The sequence below is a fragment of the Pseudophryne corroboree genome, chromosome 2 (genome assembly GCF_028390025.1).
Source record: "Pseudophryne corroboree isolate aPseCor3 chromosome 2, aPseCor3.hap2, whole genome shotgun sequence".
In the NCBI taxonomy this organism is placed as follows: Eukaryota; Metazoa; Chordata; class Amphibia; order Anura; family Myobatrachidae; genus Pseudophryne; species Pseudophryne corroboree.
Window position 1 is genome coordinate 855020340 of NC_086445.1, and position 22022 is coordinate 855042361.

Here is a 22022-nt window from a genome sequence, read left to right on the forward strand (position 1 = left end):
GGAGTGCTGCATATTCAGCCCCCTTTTGTGCCACCAGTGGCACCTTAGGATCTTAACGCGGTCTTGGGGTTCCTGAAATCCCACTGGTTTGAGCCACTTAAGACCGTGGAGCTAAAGTATCTCACATGGAAAGTGGTCATGCTGTTGGCCTTAGCGTCGGCTAGGCGTGTGACAGAATTGGCGGCTTTGTCATGTAAAAGCCCCTATCTGGTTTTTCGGGGTTCACTACGATATGCCGGCGGTCGGGCTCCCGGCGACCAGCATACCGGCGCCGGGAGCCCGACCGCCGGCTTACCGACAGTGTGGCGAGCGCAAATGAGCCCCTTGCGGGCTCGCTGCGCTCGCCACTCTACGGGCACGGTGGCGCGCTACGCGCGCCACACTATTTTATTCTCCCTCCAGGGGGGTCGTGGACCCCCACGAGGGAGAATAAGTGTCGGTATGCCGGCTGTCGGGATCCCGGCGCCGGTATACTGTGCGCCGGGATCCCGTCAGTCGGCATACAGAAGACCACCCGGTTTTTCATATGGACAGGGCAGAATTGCGGACTCGTCCGCAATTTCTACCAAAGGTTGTGTCTTCGTTTCATTTGAACCAACCTATTGTGGTGCCTGCGGCTACTCGTGACTTGGAGGATTCCAAGTTGCTGGACGTGGTCCGGGCTTTGAAGACTTATGTTAACAGAACGGCTGGAGTCAGGAAGACTGACTTGCTGTTTATCCTGCATGCATCCAACAAGCTGGGTGCTCCTGCTTCAAAGCAAACTATTGCGCGCTGGATCTGTAACACGATTCAGCAGGCTCATTCTGCGGCAGGATTGCCGCATCCAAAATCAGTGAAAGCACACTCCACAAGGAAGGTGGGCTCTTCTTGGGCGGCTGCCCGAGGGGTCTCGGCATTACAGCTTTGCCGAGCTGCTACTTGGTCGGGTTCAAACACTTTTGCAAAATTCTACAAGTTTGATACCCTGGCTGAGGAGGACCTTGTGTTTGCCCATTCGGTGCTGCAGAGTCATCCGCACTCTCCCGCCCGTTTGGAGGCTTTGGTATAATCCCCATGGTCCTTACGGAGTCCCCAGCATCCACTAGGACGTTAGAGAAAATAAGATTTTACTCACCAGTAAATCTTTTTCTCGTAGTCCGTAGTGGATGCTGGGCGCCCGTCTCCAGTGCGGACTTTCTGCAATACGTGTATATAGTTATTGCTTAATAAAGGGTTATGTTATATTGGCATCCTTTGGTTGATGCTATGTTGTTTGTTCATACTGTTAACTGGGTAAGGTTATCACAAGTTATACGGTGTGATTGGTGTGGCTGGTATGAGTCTTACCCTGGATTCCAAAATCCTTTCCTTGTAATGTCAGCTCTTCCGGGCACAGTTTCCTTAACTGAGGTCTGGAGGAGGGGCATAGAGGGAGGAGCCAGTGCACACCAGGTAGTACTAAATCTTTCCGAAGTGTTCGCTCGCAAGCTGCTTTTAGCAGCTTTGCACACGCTAAGCCACCGCCTACTGGGAGTGAATCTTAGCTTCTTAAAATTGCGAACGAAAGATTCGCAATGTTGCGATAAGACATCTCTGTGCAGTTTCTGAGTAACTCGAAACTTACTCGGCATCTGCGATCAGTTCAGTGCTTGTCGTTCCTGGTTTGACGTCACAAACACACCCAGCGTTCGCCCAGACACTCCTCCGTTTCTCCAGCCACTCCCGCGTTTTTCCCAGAAACGGTAGCGTTTTTTCACACACACCCATAAAACGGCCAGTTTCCGCCCAGAAACACCCACTTCCTGTCAATCACAGTACGATCACCAGAACGAAGAAAAAACCGTGAGTAAAATTCCTAACTGCATAGCAAATTTACTTGGCGCAGTCGCAGTGCGAACATTGCGCATGCGCACTAAGCGGAAAATCGCTGCGATGCGAAGAAATGTACAGAGCGAACAACTCGGAATGACCCCCAATGTCCCTTACACATATGCCGCACATTATTAATGCCCTTATACACATAATGACACACATAGTGCCCCCTACACATTTGCTGCACATTATTAGTGCCCCTATACACATAATGACACATACAATAGTACCCTGTTACACATATGCCGTACATTATTAATGCCCTTATACACATGACGTCATACATAGTGCCCCTTACACATATGTTGCAAATTATTAATGCATTTTTACATGACACACATAATGCTCCTTACACATTTTCCGAACACTACTGTACAACCAACCCACTCACATGCACACAGCAATCACACTGCCACTATCACTGTGACCTCTGCCACTGCTTGGATACAGATGTGTCCTCATAAATCTTGCCTCAATGTTAACGTCGGGCACATTTTTTTTAATGAAAATGCATCTTATTTGCATTTCTATGTGGCTAGGATGCACAAGCAGCTTCTGTTGATTAAAATGATATGCAGCATGCCTATATATTATGTGAGACTGTGGCTGTATCTGCATATGAAATGCTACACACAGAATATAGGCATGCCGCATATCATTTTAATCAGCAGAAGCTGCTGATGCCCCTAGGCATATCAAATGCCCTAGGCAATTACCTAGTTTGCCTATGCCTATGGCCGGCTCTGCCTACTTATTTCACAGCATAATTGGAATAGTGCCTCAGGTTTGCAGCATGTTTGGCAGAATGACAAACATATGACATGCAGATAATAAGACTAAACTAGTTGTAATACAGAAGTTATCTAGAAAATAAACACATTTTTGTTGCAGTCCAACCATACTACATATAATACAACTCCGACCATATTAGTAACATAGAAACATAATTCTTCTGTACACTGGCGTATTTATAATGGGTGCAGTGTGTGCAGTGCACACGTGTCTCCTACAGAGTCCCATGGCACAGCAGCATGGTATGGCACAATTTCCCAGTGTTTTGCACATGCGCAGTAGGAAAATCACTGGGAAAATGGCTGCTGTGCCATTTCCTGGAGATCTGCGCATGCGCTATAGGCTTTGGGACAGTGCCCAGAGCTACAGCGCTGCCAGCTAGAGAGGAGTAAGCCCAGATGGAGCCTGCACACAGGCCTCCTCCTCTCTAGATGTGCCCCTGCTTCTGTACTGTGTAAATTAGGGAAAAGTATGCACTGTGACACAGATATGCCAATTATATATAGCCCCAGCACTCTAATAAAAGCTTAGAGGCTGAAGTCTTACTAATAATATACATATTGAAAACTATTCTGATTTTAAGTACAGACAGCTATGCCAATGACATATTGACAAAACACCATGTGAATACTGGAACAGAAAGGAGACTGAAAAATGTATATATAAATATATCCTACTTAAAGACCCAGTCTTAGGTTTCAATCTACCACAAAAACTACAAGTAATTTTAAAAAGTGCCAACAATTTTAAAAAATATGTTGGCACTAAGTAAACTAAAGTCCAAAAGAGGTACTACAGAAGAAATAAAAGTAGGCCCCTTCCTTAAGGCCCATACACAGGGTGATATTCGGGCTATGCCCAATTCTCACTATGCGACATGGGCTAAGTCGGCATCGCAAGCACATAATGAGTGGAATTCAAATGTTTGAAAAAGTCAGTTGGGTTTCTTTTTTTCCCTGTCTATTAGATTGGAAAAAAAGACCCCCAACCGAGTTTTCAAACATTTAACTCTCCCAGGGCCGTCTTTTCGTATGGGCTCAATGGGCTCTTGCCCAGGGGCCCCAGGAGTTTAAGGGCCCTAGGCTGATAGCTGAGGGTCCCCTCTTTCCAGCGTTACCAGATTTTTGAAAATCGGCCCTGGGGAACCGGAGATATCCGACTTGAAACCAGTGGTCCCCATCCAAGCCTGTTAATTGCTCTTCCCAGCCAGATATCTCGGGTTCTGTCTGACTTAGAGTTTTTCTGAGGGTATAATCCAAAAGCGGCGACTCTCCCCTTTCAGTGAACACTGGCATCTTGTCTCTGCTATCCCAGAACCAGAGATATCAGCCTTCAAGCAGATGGTCCCTGCTTCAACTCCACACGCCTAATATGCAGTTTTAGATTTTCGTTGGTAAATTGCTCTGGCTCCTGAACTCTGATCCCCAGGTCCCCAGAAACTTCTGAAAGGTGGGACTCTCTAATTTTTTATCCCATTTAAAGCTAAGAAATACATTTTCAGGAACTTGAGATATCTGCAGTCAAGCAAGCTGCCCTCCCACCAAAAAATTATAAATATTAAGCCCACTCCACTATCCACCCCTTCCCTACGTATTAAACACCCCTACCACCCTGGAAGTCATGTACCAGGGCCCCTTCATTCAGCCCAATGCCCCCTTCTACAGTTTAGCCCCATCTGTGAGTAAAGGTGAAATTAGCAGAAATTACTGCTCCAGGTCCTACATGCTGAGCAGAAGATAGAACACCCCCTACTGCCCGTGGGACATCAAAGCTGCCGCTGACAGCATCCCCACCCTTACTCTGAAGGATGGGTAGGGGGCCCAGTGCATTGCTGTGCCCAGGGGCCTACTCTACTGTTAAGACGGCCCTGAACTCTCCCCCAATGACTGTGCTTGCGATACTGACTATGTGCGATTTTGGCTAAGGGGGTAATTCCAAGTTGATCGCAGCAGGAAAAATTTTAGCAGTTGGGCAAAACCATGTGCACTGCAGGGGGGGCAGATATAACATTTGCAGAGAGAGTTAGATTTGGGTGGGTTATTTTGTTTCTGTGCAGGGTAAATACTGGCTGCTTTATTTTTACACTGCAATTTAGATTGCAGATTGAACTCACCACACCCAAATCTATCTCTCGCTGCACATGTTATATCTGCCTCCCCTGCAGTGCACATGGTTTTGCCCAACTGCTAAAAAAAAGTTCCTGCTGCGATCAACTTGGAATTACCCCCTAAGTGTCAATTTAGACTCTCTCTAGAGATAGTCAAAATTGACTTGCCTGCACAGTCTATCTAGGCTTGCGATGCCGACCACATGGGACCGCGCATCGGCATCGAATCGGGATCGCAAGTTGACTTTCACCTTGCGATCTGCACTAACTTTTCTTACGATTTTGACTTTTCTTACGATTTTGACTACACACCATTACTCCTAGGATAGGAAGCCATACTTGCAACAAGTACATTTGTTGCAAGTATATGGAGAAAACTCCTTCTGTGTGCGAGTTGGATAATGGTCACACTTATAGATTAAAAGATAATGTCAACTACAATTCAAACTTTGTAATCTATAAAATTAGTTGCGGATGCAAATTGTCATATATGGGGAAGACAAAAAGAAATGTCAAATTACGCATACAGGAACATCTTCTAAGTATATGACCAGAGCCGGCGGAACCCGCTCAGCGAAGGGATGCACTGCAGGTAGGCGCCAGGCAGGAGAGGCGCTCTAACTGCTCTGCATCCCTTCACTGTGCGCTGTTCTTGCCGGCTGCCGCTGCGCCTATCACTGTACAAGCAGCGGCAGCCGGCAGCCTGGATTGCGGATCTTCTTGTCCCCCACTCCAGCCCCGCTGCTGATGACATCTCCTCCCGTCCTGTGTCAGCGCTGTGACACTAGCAGGAGGAGGTGTGGGGGCGGGACCAGCAAAGGACGGCTTCGGGAGCAGAGAGCTGCAGTCACAGCTGACTGCAGTTCTGCCAGGAGCCACTAGATGCCCCCACTTCTATGGACGGAGCCATCTCATCACCTGAGGACTCAGGAACAAACGAGAGACTGCTGCCTGGGGCCAGTACAGAGGAACTAAAGTGAATTTTCTTTTTATATGTGAATGTCTGTCTATCTATCTATCTATCTATCTATCTATCTATCTGCCAATTATCTATTTATCTATCTATCTATCTATCTATCTATCTATCTATCTATGTGTCTGCCTATTATCTATCTATTTATCTATGTGTCTATCTATCTATTTATCTATCTCATATCTATGGGGGAGTGTATTTTAGCATAGCAGGGATGCGATCGCTTGTGCAACCCTGCTATGCTAAAAAAGTTTCCTGCAAAACAAGACCAGCCCTGCAGCTACTCACCAGTGCGACGGATCCAACAATGATGTTCCCGGCTGTGACGTCAGACATCCGCCCTCCAAACGCCTGGATCCGCCTGCGTTGGACTCACCACGCCTGGAAAATGGTGAGTATCCGCCCCGGAACGCCTCCTGCCTGTCCGTCTTCTTGCGATCGCCGATGCGATCACATTTCTCGCTTGCGGCGTCGCTTCCCGGCGACGGCCGTCGCCAGGCAACAACGCACGTAGTTCCGACCCGTTTGCTCCACAGCGAAGAACCTCTGCGTGCGAACGGGTCGGAATGATCCCCAATGTGCGGTGTAATGTGAACAAGATTGTGCTACTTTGTGGAGTAATTTGAATTGGTACTATTGTGTGGCCACACCCCACCCGCTTCTTGTGGCGTGCGACTTCGGTGCGCACTGTCCCTTTATTAAGTATGGGAGGGAGGACGCAAATTTATAGTTTGCAGGGAGGCGCCGAACACCCTTGCACCGGCCCTGTATATGACCCATAACTTACCCAAACATTTGTCAGACTGTCATAATTCAGATTTAAAAGACTTTTCTTTTACAATCATTGAACATATAAGACCAAACCCTAGAGGAGGTGATAGGGAATTAGCATTGTCCAAAAGGGCTAAACGAGAACATTGATATTGTTTCATTTTTGTAAAAATTAACATCAATATAGGACAGGTTCCAATTCCCTGTAGTGAGGTTATTAGCGACAATGGTTTACTTTTTATATAGCTCTCTTTGTGGTATTTGTTTCAGAAATATAAGGATATTATTATCTCTGTACAATTAGGGGTGAGATTGACGAATAAGGAATAAAAGTTCCCTCTATGCAACAATATTAGTCCCTTCTGGTGTTTTAGGATAAAGTTTAGAACTTCTGATGTTTTATGATAAAGTTTAGAACTAATAAAGTTTAGAACTAACCTTACAATAGAATAATGAGGGTCATTCCGAGTTGATCGCTATCTGCCGTTGTTTGCATCGCAGCGATCAGGCTAAAAATCGTAATTTCTGCGCATGTGTATGCACCGCAATGCGCATGCGCGACGTACAGGTGCAAAGTCCTTTGTGGCCCCTCTTTTCATTGATAGACATAATAGGAATCGAGAAGTAGTTTTATATGTTCCTCTCTATATGAAATGGACCTTGATGCGGACCACCTTTTGATGGTGGAGCACAAGTAGGAAGTATAGTTATGTGGTATTAGATAGGTTAGTGATAATAGAAGAGAAAAACATAAAAATGTAATATATTAGAATGGCCCTTTTAGCCTTATCACAAACTGCCTAATTTGTAAATTTATAAAGAAAAAAAAAATGTAAGTTAATATTTAAGATATAAAATACCTAAATCGGCAATGTATTATCATAATTTAAGTCACAGATACAAGTAAATATATAATTTCCACAGACTCCCTCTTAGATCTAACTTGGGAATATTATTTATCACTTTCAGAATAGACGCTACTGGGATACGTTCCACTAAATACAGGTGGAACGCAGATCGGGGAAATTACCGGAAGTGATGCGATGCGTTCCACCGCCGGAGGCAGGAGCACAAACAGGAAGCACGATATCACGCTCCTGGTTTGTAAGTGATGAGGTGCGTTGCACCGCCGGAGGCGGGAACACAAACAGCGCTCCTGGTTTGTAACTATCCCATGGACCAAATTATAAGTAGAATTTGATGGGGAATTTACCGGAGATGAAGCAGTGCGTCTCACTGTCAGAGGATGGAATGCAGACAGGAAGCGCCGTCCCGTGCTCCTGGCTTGCGATCCATCCAAAGATGATTCGTAGTTTTAACATCCCCTAGGTGGGCTATGTATACCTGTCATACATTTTGATAACGTCATTAAAATCCACTGGGGTATTATGGGAGACTATCATTGCAACAAAGTACTATGGGTAACACACGAATAAAAACAGATAAGAACTCTATAACTTAAATTAGGAAGTCACCTAATAAAGTGACGCTCTAAATGTATTATTCAATAAGGATTAATTGCCAGAAGAATACATTGTAGCTTAGTGAAGCTGTAAAATCTTTATTTCTCTATCGTCCTAAGTGGATGCTGGGGTTCCTGAAAGGACCATGGGGAATAGCGGCTCCGCAGGAGACAGGGCACAAAAGTAAAGCTTTTACAGGTCAGGTGGTGTGTACTGGCTCCTCCCCCTATGACCTTCCTCCAGACTCCAGTTAGATTTTTGTGCCCGGCCGAGAAGGGTGCAATTCTAGGTGGCTCTCATAAAGAGCTGCTTAGAGAGTTTAGCTTAGGTTTTTTATTTTACAGTGATTCCTGCTGGCAACAGGATCACTGCAACGAGGGACAGAGGGGAGAAGAAGTGAACTCACCTGCGTGCAGGATGGATTGGCTTCTTGGCTACTGGACATGAAGCTCCAGAGGGACGATCACAGGTACAGCCTGGATGGTCACCGGAGCCACGCCGCCGGCCCCCTCACAGATGCTGAAGCAAGAAGAGGTCCAGAATCGGCGGCTGAAGACTCCTGCAGTCTTCTTAAGGTAGCGCACAGCACTGCAGCTGTGCGCCATTTTCCTCTCAGCACACTTCACACGGCAGTCACTGAGGGTGCAGGGCGCTGGGGGGGGGCGCCCTGGGAGGCAAATGTAAACCTTTAAAAAGGCTAAAAATACCTCACATATAGCCCCAGAGGCTATATGGAGATATTTACCCCTGCCTAAATGTACTAAATAGCGGGAGACGAGCCCGCCGGAAAAGGGGCGGGGCCTATCTCCTCAGCACACGGCGCCATTTTCTGTCACAGCTCCGCTGGTCAGGAAGGCTCCCGGGTCTCTCCCCTGCACTGCACTACAGAAACAGGGTATAACAGAGAGGGGGGGCAAAATAAATGGCAATATATTAATATAAAAGCAGCTATAAGGGAGCACTTAATCATAAGGCTATCCCTGTCATATATAGCGCTTTTTGGTGTGTGCTGGCAGACTCTCCCTCTGTCTCCCCAAAGGGCTAGTGGGTCCTGTCTTCGTATAGAGCATTCCTTGTGTGTCTGCTGTGTGTCGGTACGTGTGTGTCGACATGTATGAGGACGTTATTGGTGTGGAGGCGGAGCAATTGCCAAATATGAGGATGTCACCTTCTAGGGGGTCGACACCAGAATGGATGCCTTTATTTGTGGAATTACGGGATAGCGTCAACTCGCTTAAGCAGTCGTTTGCCGACATGAGGCGGCCGGACACTCACTTAGTGCCTGTCCAGGCGCCTCAAACACCGTCAGGGGCTGTAAAACGCCCCTTGCCTCAGTCGGTCGACACAGACCCAGACACAGGCACTGATTCCGGTAGTGAAGGTGACGAATCAACCGTATTTTCCAAAAGGGCCACACGTTATATGATTTTGGCAATAAAGGAGATGTTACATTTAGCTGATACTACAGGTACCACTAAACAGGGTATTATGTGGGGTGTGAAAAAACTACCAGTAGTTTTTACCGAATCAGAAGAATTAAATGACGTGTGTGATGAAGCGTGGGGTGCCCCGATAAAAAACTGCTAATTTCAAAGAAGTTATTGGCTTTATACCCTTTCCCGCCAGAGGTTAGGGAGCGCTGGGAAACACCTCCTAGGGTGGACAAAGCGCTAACACGCTTATCAAAACAAGTGGCGTTACCCTCTCCTGAGACGGCCGCACTTAAAGATCCATCAGATAGGAGGATGGAAAATATCCAAAAAGGTATATACACACATGCAGGTGTTATACTACGACCAGCTATTGCGACTGCCTGGATGTGCAGTGCTGGGGTAGTTTGGTCAGAGTCCCTGATCGAAAATATTGATACCCTGGACAGGGACAATATTTTACTGTCGTTAGAACAAATAAAGGATGCATTTCTTTATATGCGTGATGCACAGAGAGATATCTGCACACTGGCATCACGGGTAAGTGCTATGTCCATTTCGGCCAGAAGAGCTTTATGGACACGACAGTGGACAGGCGATGCGTAGAGGAGTTATTTGGGGTCGGTCTATCGGATTTGGTGGCCACGGCTACGGCCGGGAAATCCACCTTTCTACCTCAAGTCACTCCCCAACAGAAAAAGGCACCGACCTTTCAACCGCAGCCTTTTCGTTCCTTTAAAAATAAGAGAGCAAAGGGCTATTCATATCTGCCACGAGGCAGAGGACGAGGGAAGAGACAGCAACAGGCAGCTCCTTCCCAGGAACAGAAGCCCTCCCCGGCTTCTACAAAAGCCTCAGCATGACGCTGGGGCTTCGCAAGCGGACTCGGGGGCGGTAGGCGGTCGTCTCAAGAATTACAGCGCGCAGTGGGCTCACTCGCAGGTAAATCCCTGGATCCTGCAGATAATATCTCAGGGGTACAGGTTGAAATTAGAGACAGAGCCACCTCGCCGTTTCCTGAAGTCTGCTTTACCAACGTCCCCCTCAGAAAGGGAGACGGTTTTGGAAGCCATTCACAAGCTGTATTCTCAGCAGGTGATAGTCAAGGTACCTCTTCTACAACAAGGGAAGGGGTATTATTCCACTCTTTTTGTGGTACCGAAGCCGGATGGCTCGGTAAGGCCTATTCTAAATCTGAAGTCCTTGAACCTGTACATAAAGAAGTTCAAGTTCAAGATGGAGTCACTCAGAGCAGTGATAGCGAACCTGGAAGAAGGGGACTTTATGGTATCCTTGGACATCAAGGATGCGTATCTCCACGTTCCAATTACCCCTCACACCAGGGGTACCTCAGGTTCGTTGTACAAAACTGTCACTATCAGTTTCAGACGCTGCCGTTTGGTTTGTCCACGGCACCTCGGGTCTTTACAAAGGTAATGGCCGAGATAATATTTCTTCTTCGAAGAAAAGGCGTATTAATTATCCCATACTTGGACGATCTCCTAATAAGGGCAAGGTCCAGAGAACAGCTAGAGATGGGTTTAGCACTATCTCAAGAGGTGCTAAAGCAGCACGGATGGATTCTGAATATTCCAAAATCCCAATTAATGCCGACAACTCGTCTGCTGTTCCTGGGGATGATTCTGGACACAGTTCAGAAAAGGTTTTTCTTCCCGAAGAAAAAGCCAAGGAGTTATCTGACCTGGTCAGGAACCTCCTAAAACCAGGAAAGGTGTCTGTACATCAATGCACAAGAGTCCTGGGAAAAAATGGTAGCTTCTTACGAAGCAATCCCTTTCGGCAGATTCCATGCAAAGGGATCTGTTGGACAAATGGTCAGGGTCGCATCTTCAGATGCACCTGCGGATAACCCTGTCGCCGAGGACAAGGGTATCCCTTCTGTGGTGGTTGCAGGAGGCTCATCTATGGAGGGCCGCAGATTCGGCATGCAGGATTGGATCCTGGTGACCACGGGTGCCAGCCAGAGAGGCTGGGGAGCAGTCACACAGGGAAGAAATTTCCAGGGAGTGTGGTCGAGCCTGAAAAAGTCTCTTCACATAAGCATTCTGGAACTAAGAGCAATCTACAATGCTCTAAGCCAGGCGGAACCTCTGCTTCAAGGAAGACCGGTGTTGATCCAGTCGGACAACATCACGGCAGTCGCCCATGTAAACAGACAGGGCGGCACAAGAAGCAGGAGGGCAATGGCAGAAGCTGCCAGGATCCTTCGCTGGGCGGAGAATCACGTGATAGCACTGTCAGCAGTATTCATCCCGGGCGTGGACAACTGGGAAGCAGACTTCCTCAGCAGACACGACCTTCACCCGGGAGAGTGGAGACTTCATCCAGAAGTTTTCCACATGCTATTAAACCGTTGGGTAAAACCAATGGTGGACATGATGGCGTCTCGCCTCAACAAAACACTGGACAGGTATTGCGCCAGGTCAAGAGATCCGCAGGCAATAGCTGTGGACGCGCTGGTAACACCTTGGGTGTACCAGTCGGTATATGTGTTTCCTCCTCTGCCTCTCATACCAAAGGTATTGAGGATTATACGGCAAAGTGGAGTAAGACTAGTGGCTCCGGATTGGCCAAGAAGGACTTGGTACCCGGAACTTCAAGAGATGGTCACGGACGATCCGTGGCCTCTACTTCTGAGAAGGGACCTGCTTCAGCAGGGTACTTGTCTTTTTCAAGACTTACCGCGGCTGCGTTTGACGGCATGGCGTTTGAATGCCAGATCCTAAAAGGAAAAGGCATTCCAGAAGAAGTCATTCCTACCTTGATAAAGGCAAGGAAGGAAGTCACCGCGAAGCATTATCGCCGTATTTGGCGAAAATATGTTGCGTGGTGCGAGCAGCGGAGTGCTCCGATGGAGGAATTTCAACTGGGTCGTTTTCCTACATTTCCTGCAATCAGGATTGTCTATGGGTCTCAAATTGGGATCTATTAAGGTTCAAATTTCGGCCCTATCAATATTCTTCCAAAAAGAATTGGCCTCAGTCCCTGAGGTCCAGATTTTTATCAAAGGAGTACTGCATATACAGCCTCCTGTGGTGCCTAAGGTGGCACCGTGGGATCTAAATGTAGTTTTAGATTTCCTCAAATCAAATTGGTTTGAACCACTAAAGAAGGTGGATTTGAAATATCTCACATGGAAAGTGACTATGTTACTGGCCCTGGCTTCGGCCGGGAGAGTATCTGAACTGGCGGCTTTGTTTTATAAAAGCCCTTATTTAATTTTCCATTCGACATAGGGCAGAGCTGCGGACGCGTCCGCATTTTCTCCCTAAGGTGGTATCAGCGTTTCACCTGAACCAGCCTATTGTAGTGCCTGCGGCTACAGACGACTTGAAGGACTCCAAGTTGTTGGACGTTGTCAGAGCCTTAAAAATATACATTTAAAGGACGGCTGGAGTCAGAAAATCTGACTCGCTGTTTATACTGTATGCACCCAACAAGTTGGGTGCACCTGCTTCTAAGCAGTCGATTGCTCGTTGGATTTGTAACAAAATTCAACTTGTACATTCTGTGGCAGGCCTGCCACAGCCTAAATCTGTTAAGGCCCATTCCGCAAGGAAGGTGGGCTCATCTTGGGCGGCTGCCCGAGGGGTCTCAGCATTACTACTCTGCCGAGCAGCTACGTGGTCAGGGGAGAACACGTTTGTAAATTTTTACAAATTTGATACCCTGGCAAAGGAGGACCTGGAGTTCTCTCATTCGGTGCTGCAGAGTCATCCGCACTCTCCCGCCCGTTTGGGAGCTTTGGTATAATCCCCATGGTCCTTTCAGGAACCCCAGCATCCACTTAGGACGATAGAGAAAATAAGAATTTACTTACCGATAATTCTATTTCTCGGAGTCCGTAGTGGATGCTGGGCGCCCATCCCAAGTGCGGATTATCTGCAATACTTGTACATAGTTATTGTTAACTAATTCGGGTTATTGTTTAGGAAGCCATCTTTCAGAGGCTCCTCTGTTATCATACTGTTAACTGGGTTTAGATCACAAGTTGTACGGTGTGATTGGTGTGGTTGGTATGAGTCTTACCCGGGATTCAAAATCCTCCCTTATTGTGTACGCTCGTCCGGGCACAGTACCTAACTGGAGTCTGGAGGAGGGTCATAGGGGGAGGAGCCAGTACACACCACCTGACCTGTAAAAGCTTTACTTTTGTGCCCTGTCTCCTGCGGAGCCGCTATTCCCCATGGTCCTTTCAGGAACCCCAGCATCCACTACGGACTCCGAGAAATAGAATTATCGGTAAGTAAATTCTTATTATAGTTTCAATAGACAGGAAGTGATGTCACATTCATTTCAGGCACTGTTATAAGGATTCACAGGGTGTGTGCTATGTCTCCTTGGCGCTGAGCCACAAGCACGTTTGGCTGTTATAAGGATAAGCGGATCTATTTACTAAGACTTGTGTGGAGATAAAGTGGACGAAGATAAAGTACCAGCCAATGAGCTCGTAACTGTCCTTTTTCAAAGCCAGCCTGTGACATGGCAGTTAGGAGCTGATTGGCTGGTAGCTTACCTCCGTCCACATTATCTTCACACAAGGCTTAGTAAATAGACCCCATATTCTAGTAAGTATCTCCTTTATCTCTTTGTTCCCCTCAGGCTTTTTTTCATCTAACTCGATCTCAGTCCTAGTTAATGTGAAGCTTTTGCAATTAGGCTGCTTTTTCTGAATTGCTTACTCTTCCATTGCCTTTCTATGAATTCCACTGTCTGTTATAGTTATTTATAGTGAGCTTATTACATATTAGAGCCACCATTGTAATTGAAACATGAATTGTTTATTTGTATACTATACACTTAATTAAACTGGAATGAGATAATAATGTTTTGTGTATGCGTATCTAGATTTATAAACATTGCCCGTTATTAAATTATTGTGGCTGCTCAGTTTTATATGTGCTAATGAGCATTATTATTATTATTTTTAATAATTAAGGTGTGCGATTGGATTGTACCTTATTTCAACACACCTACCTTATTTTATCCAGTTGTTTGCTACAGGGCTGTAACCAGGTGTGCGCGGACAGTGCATGGCACACAGCACAATTGGCCTCTACCTGCTATCTACCTGCTATCCTCTTTGCATGCTGCTGGGTCATTACGGCAGCGATCGGAGCTGGGGGATTTACAGTGGACGGCTCCTGAAATGCAGGCACTGGAGCAGCAGCTGTAGTTTTCCGGCTCCCAATCCCCACACTTCTTATGTGGTTCAGGGTGCAGCTACTTCCATTGATTTGGGTAGTGAAACTTATAGCTAAATAAATGGAATTTAAGACTTTTGCATGAGTGGAAACACCCACTTATCGTGCTGGACTAAAACGTTCACTGTTTGTCAGCAGAAAATATACCATGTGAATTCAACACTGTAGTTCAATAACTCAGTTTACCTACCTTTAAAATAAAATAATAGCTATTATATTGTATACTGTATGTAATTTGTATCTGTTTTCCTGAGATTGATATTATCTATTGCTATGAACTTAAAATAGTGCTACTATACACTTTCTTGCTAAAAGAGTACTCTTCTACTTGGGAAACCTTGTTTGGGCTAATTTTAGGCACAAATACACCGTGGTCCCTTTCTGCTGTGACTCACTCTCACTCTCTCTTAGCTGTGACTTTCGCATATTGAATCAGTACATTTCTACCTAATGTCTATGGAATTTGACTGCAGAGCTTTAAGTTACAAGTATGCTTAAAAAAAAACACCTTTTTTTGACTGTTTATTGCTAGTCCCCTTACAAATGTGCCTGATTGTGATGCAGAAATAACCTTAATTTCTGCCGTAATGTGTAAAAGGGGGACTCTACCTGGCGTAATGTCAAAAAATTGGACTCTGTTACGAGATTCAGTATTTGGACTCAACTTGGGTTTAAATTCCTAGCTGATTTTGCCAACCAGGGCCAATGGTTGTCCCTGCTTGATCTGCAAATGAAAACCCTTTCACAAACACTCAACCCCTTTGAATTTCTACAAATTCGCCACTTTCTATGCTCTCTACCCTCACCCAGAGTACTTCACGACCTTACCCCCTTTGAAAATATATGTAAAAAGCACCCCCTTTCCAAAGGCTTAATTTCCCAGCTTTATGGCCTCCTACTAGATGCCACCCTTCCCTCCTCCAGATCCCATGAAACTGCTTGGGAATGGGATCCTGGCCCTCCCCTGGAAGCTGAGGACTGGGACGACATGAGACTGGGGATAGCAAAAAGCTCTATTGCAACCAATATCAAAGAGACAGCATACAAAATCTGTTACCATTGGAATTATACTCCTGATACACTCAATAAGCTCTTCCCGTCCTCGTCTCCGAAATGCTGGAGGGGTTGGGGATGCAGAAGCACTATGATCCATATATTGTGTACCTGTCCAATCATTGTCCCCTTTTGGGACTTGGTTCATGCCCTCCTGAATTCCCTTCTGGAAACCCCTGTTCCGAAAGATTCCTGGGTTTTTCTACTGTGCTACCCCACTCCGGCCGTTTACAAATTTTCTAAAAAACTGGCAACACATATTTTAACAGCAGCAAAATCACTAATTGCTCTCAATTTGAAAAAAAGTTCTCCCCCTCTTCTCTCTGCACTTAAGACCAGAATCTGGCACATTGCAGCAATAAAGGAGATTACATATTACCTCCATGAGGATATGCTTTTCCTCAGGTTTGGACCCCCTGGCTCCTGGCAGAGCGTAGACCAACATCCCCCACCTCTTATTTTTAACTTTTCACGTGGACCCATGGACGACAACTATTGTTCCACCCCTTCTTCTTGCTTCCGCTTCCCATATTGATATCTTGTCTTTTCTATTTTTTCTATCTTTTCTCTTCTTCTTTCCTGTTCTCATTCTTCATTTGAAAGCTCTCTGTATGTTTGTCATTATGAGACTGTATCGTGGTCCCCTCCCCTCTCTTTCTCCCCCCTACTCCTCACCCCCACCTTCTCCCCATATTACCCATTTGATATTCTCCTGAAGTTGTTGTTTTTGTTTATAATTCTCCTTAAAATAATGTGGTCAATATTAGTGATGTACACCGGACATTTTTCGGGTTTTGTGTTTTGGTTTTGGATTCGGTTCCGTGGCCGTGTTTTGGATTCAGACGCGTTTTGGCAAAACCTCACCAAAATTTTTTTGTCGGATTCGGGTGTGTTTTGGATTCGGGTGTTTTTTTTAAAAAAACCCTAAAAAACAGCTTAAATCATAGAATGTGGGGGTCATTTTGATCCCATAGTATTATTAACCTCAATTACCATAATTTCCACTCATTTCCAGTCTATTCTGAACACCTCACAATATTATTTTTAGTCCTAAAATTTGCACTGAGGTCGCTGGATGGCTAAGCTAAGCGACACAAGTGGCCGACACAAACACCTGGCCCATCTAGGAGTGGCACTGCAGTGTCAGGCAGGATGGCACTTCAAAAAAATAGTCCCCAAACAGCACATGATGAAAAGAAAAAAAGAGGTGCACCAAGGTCGCTGTGTGACTAAGCTAAGCGACACAAGTGGCCGACATAAACACCTGGCCCATCTAGGAGTGGCACTGCAGTGTCAGACAGGATGGCACTTCAAAAAAATTGTCCCCAAACAGCACATGATGCAAAGAAAAAAAGAGGCGCACCAAGGTCGCTGTGTGACTAAGCTAAGCGGCTTTCCGTACCGTACTGCTATATATACTGGTGGTCACTGTGTCAGCAAACTGCAAAACTAAAATGCACCACAGGTATAGAATGTAGATGGATAGTATACTTAATGACGACACAGAGGTAGGTACAGCAGTGGCCTTCCGTACCGTACTGCTATATATACTGGTGGTCACTGTGTCAGCAAACTGCAAAACTAAAATGCACCACAGATATAGAATGTAGATGGATAGTATACTTAATGACGACAGAGAGGTAGGTACAGCAGTGGCCTTCCGTACCGTACTGCTATATATACTGGTGGTCACTGTGTCAGCAAACTGCAAAACTAAAATGCACCACAGGTATGGAATGTAGAGGGATAGTATACTTAATAACGACACAGAGGTAGGTACAGCAGTGACCTTCCGTACCGTACTGCTATATATACTGGTGGTCACTGTGTCAGCAAACTGCAAAACTAAAATGCACCACAGGTATAGAATGTAGATGGATAGTATACTTAATGACGACACAGAGGTAGGTACAGCAGTGGCCTTCCGTACCGTACTGCTATATATACTGGTGGTCACTGTGTCAGCAAACTGCAAAACTAAAATGCACCACAGGTATAGAATGTAGATGGATAGTATACTTAATGACGACACAGAGGTAGGTACAGCAGTGGCCTTCCGTACCGTACTGCTATATATACTGGTGGTCACTGTGTCAGCAAACTGCAAAACTAAAATGCACCACAGGTATAGAATGTAGAGGGATAGTATACTTAATGACGACACAGAGGTAGGTACAGCAGTAACCTTTCGTACCGTACTGCTATATATACTGGTGGTCACTGTGTCAGCAAACTGCAAAACTAAAATGCACCACAGGTATAGAATGTAGAGGGATAGTATACTTAATGACGACACAGAGGTAGGTACAGCAGTGACCTTTCGTACCGTACTGCTATATATACTGGTGGTCACTGTGTCAGCAAACTGCAAAACTAAAATGCACCACAGGTATAGAATGTAGATGGATAGTATACTTAATGACGACACAGAGGTAGGTACAGCAGTGGCCTTCCGTACCGTACTGCTATATATACTGGTGGTCACTGTGTCAGCAAACTGCAAAACTAAAATGCACCACAGGTATAGAATGTAGATGGATAGTATACTTAATGACGACACAGAGGTAGGTACAGCAGTGGCCTTCCGTACCGTACTGCTATATATACTGGTGGTCACTGTGTCAGCAAACTGCAAAACTAAAATGCACCACAGGTATAGAATGTAGATGGATAGTATGCTTAATGACGACACAGAGGTAGGTACAGCAGTGGCCTTCCGTACCATACTGCTATATATACTGGTGGTCACTGTGTCAGCAAACTGCAAAACTAAAATGCACCACACGTATAGAATAAGATGTATACTTAATGACGACACAGAGGTAGGTACAGCAGTGGCCTTCCGTACCGTACTGCTATATATACTGGTGGTCACTGTGTCAGCAAACTGCAAAACTAAAATGCACCACAGGTATAGAATGTAGATGGATAGTATACTTAATGACGACACAGAGGTAGGTACAGCAGTGGCCTTCCGTACCGTACTGCTATATATACTGGTGGTCACTGTGTCAGCAAACTGCAAAACTAAAATGCACCACAGGTATAGAATGTAGACGGATAGTATACTTAATGACGACACAGAGGTAGGTACAGCAGTGGCCTTCCGTACAGTACTGCTATATATAGTATACTGGTGGTCACTGTGTCAGCAAACTGCACAACTGAAATGCACCACAGGTATAGAATCTAGATGGTTAGTATATTTAATGACGACACAGAGGTAGGTACAGCAGTGGCCTTCCGTACCGTACTGCTATATATACTGGTGGTCACTGTGTCAGCAAACTGCAAAACTAAAATGCACCACAGGTATAGAATGTAGACGGATAGTATACTTAATGACGACACAGAGGTAGGTACAGCAGTGGCCTACTGTACCGTAATGCTATATATTATATACTGGTGGTCACTGGTCAGCAAAACTCTGCACTGTACTCCTCCTATATAATATTATACTGGTGGTCCCCAGTCCCCACAATAAAGCAGCACACTGAGCACAGATATGGAGTGTTTTTCAGGCAGACAACGTATACTGGTGGTCACTGTCAGCAAAGCTCTGCACTGTACTCCTGCTATATAATACAGCTGCTCCCCAGTCCCCACAATTAAGCAGTGTGAGCACAGATATATGCAGCACACTGAGCACAGATAAGGAGCGTTTTTTTCAGGCAGAGAACGGATAAAACTGGTGGTCACTGATCAGCAAAACTCTGCACTGTACTCCTCCTATATTATACAGCTGCTCCCCAGTCCTCCCCACAATTAAGCAATAAAGCACAATCAAGTTCCACAATAACGGAGAGGACGACAGCCACGTCCTCTCCCTAACATTTCCAATGCACGAGTGAAAATGGCGGCGACGCGCGGCTGCTTATATAGAATCCGAATCTCGCGAGAATCCGACAGCGGGATGATGACGTTCGGGCGCGCTCGAGTTAACCGAGCCATACGGGAGAATCCGAGTATGGCTCGGACCCGTGTAAAAAGGGTGAAGTTCAGGGGGGTTCGGTTTCCGAGAAACCGAACCCGCTCATCACTAGTCAATATTGGGCTGTGGATGCCCATCTGTTTTTCCTTTTTGTATTATATTTCTATTTTGTCTGACCATACTAAATAAAGAATAAAAAAAGAAAAAAAGGGGGGACTCTGCTGCCATAATGTGTAAAATAAGGCTCTACCAGCCTTATTGGGGACTCTACCTGATGTAATGTGTAAAAGGGGCTTTCCCTGGTGTAGTGGTTCTACTGTGCGGCATAATTTGAATAATGGAGACTACTGTGCACTGTAATATTAATTGGTATTATTTGGTAGTCACACCCCTTCCTCATGAAGCCACGCCCCTATATTTTTGGCGCACGTCTATGGAGCGCACAGGCCTTATTTTAAATAAGGGGAGGGCGCCGATGCAATTCCTTGCATACAGCGCTAAAATGTCTAGTTACAGCACTGGTTTGCTATGGTATGTATGGTCCTTTGTTATTTATATTACTATGTATATGTTCAGGTTTATGGAATAATGATAAACTGTACGCACTGATTTTTTTCCTCCTCCCAATTTCAGAGGTCAAACGGCCCAAGATAGCCTATTATTGGGTTTAACCGCCTTTAAAGACAGAGATCCATTATCTCTTCGTTGCACTTTTTGAATATGTCCCTTTGATCTATTTGGGTATGTCCCTTTGGTCTTTAAAGCTTGCTCTAACTAAACACTCTAATCTAAAATTCACGCAAATTAAACAACTTAACCTAAATATTTCCTCAGTAACATAATATATTTTTCACATTATTAAATTTCTAGGTATCATCTTGGCCCTCTGTGGGGTGAATACCTATTCCCATTGTTTTAAACATTATGAATGAATTAACAACCATACCTTTGTTAAAGGTTGGTATTATTTTAATTCTCTCTAAATTAATATCTGTATCTTTGATACACCTGGCTGTAATGGGATCTAATTTTTAATCACTAGATTTATTGAACAGAAATTTGTAATCTGTTTGGATCCACTTGATATGTGAAATCCAAACAATTTGCTATTTTCTGGTAGGTACTTATAATACACCTCCTCACCCTCATCAATACTTAATCTTGCATATCTTGAAGGTAAGTATTTTTTTCACCTTGAAGTCATCTACCCCTGAAGAAGTCCAACTGAACAAAACACATAGGGTTTATCTTATCCGTTCGCCACCAATCTGCCTGTATATTCACCCTAGAGCTCACACCTTTAAGGTGAGGGTGATATCCTGTTTACCAACTAGCGTGCGGTGTGTGTATACAAAACTTTCTACATTGGTATAATCATGATTTTAGAAGAACCTTGTTATGTCTGAACATCTGTAAAACAAACAATTAAACTAGTTTACTGAATCTATGTTTTTGTTGTGTGATATACCTCTTGGTGAGAGAGTTTACTCCTAGGCTACAATTGGGGAGATCTCAATAAGCCAAAGTTTCTGGGAAAGCTTCTGAACGAAGAACCTGAATTGGGAATCCCACAGTCAGCAAAATATATTTAGCTCACCCTGGACTTTTGTTGTGTATGTCAAATTTGTAAGATCCCGCTAACAGGGGTTCTTCCTGTGGTTCTGCTATTTCAGCACGAAAAAAGGGAATATTGTTTTGTCTATGTGTATATATATATATATATATATATATATATATATATATATATATATCATACATACACACAGCAATACAGGGCATACACGCACACATAACATAAATACAGCATACTTATAAATAAGGTATACACACACAGTATACACATACATACACACACACACACACACACACACACACACACACACACGCACACACACACACAGCATACTTCTAAACACACACAGGATATACACACACGTCACACAACATCATCCATCAAATAAGCACAGCCCCGTTTTCAAAACTCTGAGGAAGTAGAAATGCGCTGCTGCTCCCCTCTTACATTCAGCTAGCGGCAGCTCTGCCAGCTTTCTGCCTGCACTCTGCTCGTCTAAAAAAAAAAATATTGGTAAGCTGCACTGATAGTTCGGCGGGCAGGGGGCTGTCCATATACTGGTAACACCCCCCTACATTGCATGCGCGTATGAAGATTCTAACGAGCAATGAGTAGAGGTGTGGCGCTTGACAAAGAATCTGTATCAGCTCTTTTGGTTTTCAGTATCATCTGTACGCAGATGATACTCAAATCTACCTATCCTCCCCTGACTTGTCCCTATCTGTACTGGACCGTGTCACTGAATGCCTTTCTGCCATTTCATCCTGGATGACATCTCGCCACCTCAAACTGAATAATTCAAAGACAGAGTTAATTATATTTCCACTGGCCAATAGTAGGTACCAACCTG

At 45.1% G+C, this 22022-nt stretch overlaps 1 long non-coding RNA gene across 1 annotated transcript; it reads left to right on the plus strand.

Moving 5' to 3' along the window:
• The first annotated feature begins 5471 nt into the window (after window positions 1–5471).
• On the plus strand, window positions 5472–14837 carry LOC135051315 (uncharacterized). The gene is made up of 2 exons (XR_010242182.1): window positions 5472–5729; window positions 14403–14837. It is a non-coding gene; the product is annotated as an uncharacterized LOC135051315 (long non-coding RNA).
• Window positions 14838–22022: the final 7185 nt, after the last annotated feature.